At 32.5% G+C, this 4269-nt stretch overlaps 1 non-coding gene across 1 annotated transcript; it reads right to left on the bottom strand.

Annotated features, from left to right (window-relative positions):
- Nucleotides 1-3116: 3116 nt before the first annotated feature.
- Nucleotides 3117-3188, bottom strand: TRNAF-GAA (transfer RNA phenylalanine (anticodon GAA)). The gene has a single exon. It is a non-coding gene; the product is annotated as a tRNA-Phe (tRNA).
- Nucleotides 3189-4269: the final 1081 nt, after the last annotated feature.

Here is a 4269-nt window from a genome sequence, read left to right as displayed (position 1 = left end):
ACGAGTCTGCCTAGATAATCATAACGGGATACGCACCTACGTGCTCATTCTTTGGGAGTGACAACCCTCCCCAAGTTGACGTGAAGAAGATTGATTTATTGTTTCGAGTAAAAAAGTGTTATCTTAATTCATATTTTAACTTTTACCAAGCAGACAACGGCGGCTATGATTACGGATTCGCTCTCTGACAGATCCTTACAGATTTTCTAGCAATTTCTAGCAATTTTATTTCATTATAACTTTTTCTTTTATCAACAGTAATCTCACTAGACGTTTTGATTTATCTAGAGAAAATCAAAACTCGAGTGGGATTTAATTGACTATTACACGATTAGAAGAAAGTATATAAAGATTAGAAGTAAGGAAGTACTCCAATGCAATAAAATATTAATTGACTTACGAAAATACAACTGTCTTCAAATATTACGCTAGATGCATGCTAGATGGCAGTAGTGAGCAATGCCTTCTCGTAGAGAAGTTGTCGATCTATTATTCACGATGGCAATGTTACTAGTCAAGAAGGCTTTGTTGATTCAGTTTCATTTTTATTAAGACACTTGCATTCCACTTCAATTATCCGAATCCCAGTAATCAACGTCACTTGACAGATGATTTTCAATAAATCTTAATATTAAACAATCTTTGATACGTGACTATCCATAATATCATATAGCAGAAGCTATAACATAACCTAACTAATATACACAAGTGTTAGAAAAGTTTTAATTAACGACGACGACATAAAAAATAAACATGAATAATTTTAAAAGGAATAATTATTGAATGTACAATTTTCAAATTTGAATGTGGTTGGTGGTTCAATTGATGTTATATTGGACGTGTGCGTAATAGAAGTGGAACTCGTTGATTTAGGTCTACATGGTGTATTCAACCTATTCAGGATTTCCGAATGGTGCTCTTCATTTATTTGTAAATCGGATTTCAGAAGATGCATAGGTATGATGAGTGATTTTGATTAGTTCTTGTTCTTGAATGCCAATGCGAGACATATTTGAAACTGCTGTGCATCGACTGGAGCGGTTTGTAATTATATATATATATATATATATTACGTCCAGACCAGCGCAGTTTCAAATGTTGGCAAACAAAGAAACAAATGCTAGGGACGCGATAAAATTAAACAAATGCTAGGGACGCGATAAAATTGTGCGATAAGCAGACATGATTGGTTGAAATACGTCCTTTCGTACCGTTTTATTGGTCAAAAGTAGTATGACGTAGTAAGAGCGTAATAGTCAATATTATTCCACGAATTCGGTAAAATCACTTTAAGGGGAGAGGATTGTATTTTTTGGTGAAAAATGAGTAAATTAAAAAAAAAAAATTTTTAAATACTCTGTGATATGTGCGGAATGCATGGCATAACATTTTGTGGGTATTTGTGCCCTTATCGGATGTTGAGTCGCCATTTTTAAACTTCCTGCGTTATGAATGTTTAAATCATTCGCCCACTTTTATTGTTGTTTCCGGTAAATTAAATTTTCAATTTTTTTTCTTTAAAATACCCTTTGATATGTGTGGAATATTTCCTGCGCTATGGATTTTTAAATCACACGCCCGCTTTTATCGGTTTCCAGTAAGTTCATTTTTTTTTTTTTTTTTTTGCTACATTGCCAGACAAAAATGGATATAATTTCTAAACTATTAAAGATACATGCATGAAATTTAGAACACGCATTCTTTAGACTATTAGGAAACTTTTCTCTGTAACAGGATTTTGTTAATTGATTTCATTTTAAAAATACGTCCGTTTGTTTGCGAGAAAGGAAATCAGAAAATTGTTATTAAATTTAATTGTTTATTTTACAAACGTAGGGACTAATATCAAAATTCTCTTACAGACAGTTTGTAGAAAATGCTTTTGCAAATACATTGCAAAAAACTGTTCGAATCTATCTTTAAAAACGGTTTAGATATATCAGTTTTAGTACAATCCTGTATTGGGTATATATTTTTTTTAAATTTGGGCCCCCAAATAATTTTTTTTTTCAAAATAGTTTTATTTGGTTGAGTTGCCACAGCTATGAGCTCTCTACATAAAAAAAAATTAATATTTACACCAATTAGGAAACGTTTTAAAAGATACCAACCTCTCCCCTTAATGCGATATAGGCTTACTAACCCAAATATACCAGTGACGTCAGATTTTTATTTCCTAGGTCAGTTATCGTAAATATGAATTTTCCTCAAGAAATACACACCTAATTTCGTATTACTAGTTGTTTCATAACTACGTGCATTTTACATTAAGATTACTGTATATTTAACTATTTCACTAATAGAAGCGATAAGTAGGCTAAGTGAAAAATAAAAAACAATATTAAATGAATGATTTAGTAAGAAATTAGAAAACTGAGTTAACAATACGCAAGCAATAACATTCAAATTGTTGACAAATCAATGAGTAACTAATACGCAGACCCATGCTATACCCACATTTTAATAAAACAGGCAAGAAACTATAAAAAATAAGTAAAAAATAAATAAATTTCCAAGTATAGGCTAATATGTAGCCCATAATGAATCAAACTACAAGACTGTAGGTCGAGAAATAAGGAAATGCAAATTTAAGGAACAGGAGAAAAGAAATGAAACATAATTATAATAGTAATCACTAAGAAGTCAAACAAAAAGCAATCCCCCACATTAACCAGTCAAGAAACAAGAAAATAACTACAAAACCGAAATAAAAGGTAATCCCTACACAAACAAGCCGAAAAACAAGCAAAGCTTGCAAACGGAAAAACAAACAAAATTTGCAAATGGAAAAACAAATAAAACTTGGAAACGTAAAAGCAATTAAAGTTTGCGAACGGAAAAACAAACCAAACTTGTAAACGGAAAAGAAAGAAGCAAACGCAAGTTGTAAAATGAAAACATACCAAATTTGCGAAAGGAAAAGTAAACAAAGATTGCAAACGGAAAGAGAAACAAAAATTTGTTAGTAGGTCTATCATGCACTAGCTTATTATCACAGCTGTAGTATGAAACAAACGTCACATGCATGAATTAGACATATAATAAACCTCAGTCCTAGTGTACAGAACATATTGCCTATTATACGATGAAAGAGTAATGGAACAGAGAAAAATTCTCTCCGGCGCCGGGATTTGAACCCGGGTTTTCAGCTCTTCGTGCTGATGCTTTATCCACTAAGCCACACCGGATACCCACTCCGGCGCTGGACAGAATCGTCTCAGATTAAGTTCCAACTCTTAGGTCACTCATAACGAGTGCACCTCAGCACATGTGTGGACTTCAGTCCTACGTTCATAGACATCTATGGCGTAGTGCAGAGGGCGACCACTAGAGGGAACCCAAGAGTTGGAACTTAATCTGAGACGATTCTGTCCGGGTGGGTATCAGGTGTGGCTTAGTGGATAAAGCATCAGCACATAGAACTGAAAATCCGGGTTCAAATCCCGGCGCCGGAGAGAATTTTCCTCAGTTCCGTTGCTCTTTCATCGTATGATGACGCAGAATATCTGCATGGAAATATCATATGTACTTCGGTAGATTAAAATAATATATAATATATATTATATATAATATATATTGCCTATTGATTATCATTATTATTATTATTATTATTATTATTATTATTATTATTATTAATGTAATATCAAAACTGTATTTCTTAAACATTTCAATTTAAGTTGCTTATAATTTGTTACTTGCTTTCATACTAGTAATTTTCAATACTTTTCGGGAAACCACATATTAAATGAACGGAAATTTTCGTGTGCGACTTTGAAAGCAATTTTTGAGACTGTTCTTTAAAATATGATTCTAGCGCTTACAGTCTTGAGTTGTGGTCACCAAAGCGAGAGTAATACCGGTACGTAATTTTATATAATTGATAAATAAAATAAATTGCAGAATGTTGAATATATCGGAAAGATACAAGTGTAGTGTTTACATTAACTTTAATCTGGTTGTCAGTTAAACGAGCACACATATAAATACACTCGTATTTTTAAAACAAAACTAATTAGAAAAGGCACGAAAATTATAGTGCACATGTTCAGGCAACAATAATTCACGCAATGCATTTCAAAAGATATATTTCAAAACTCTGATATATCGTAGGGACCGCTAGCGAATGTAGTGTCGTGTAACATGGTACATACCATTTGTAACATATTTGACAGAATAGACTAGTACGTGTTTTTTTACTGATAAATCAAAGAACTTAATACCTGAAATTGTATGTTCGAAACCTTTATACAATTCAGGGCGAAATTACAT

Source organism: Periplaneta americana, chromosome 5 (assembly GCF_040183065.1).
Source record: "Periplaneta americana isolate PAMFEO1 chromosome 5, P.americana_PAMFEO1_priV1, whole genome shotgun sequence".
Taxonomy (NCBI): Eukaryota; Metazoa; Arthropoda; class Insecta; order Blattodea; family Blattidae; genus Periplaneta; species Periplaneta americana.
Note: the sequence above shows the minus strand (reverse complement) of the source record. Positions and strands in the feature narration are given on the sequence as shown.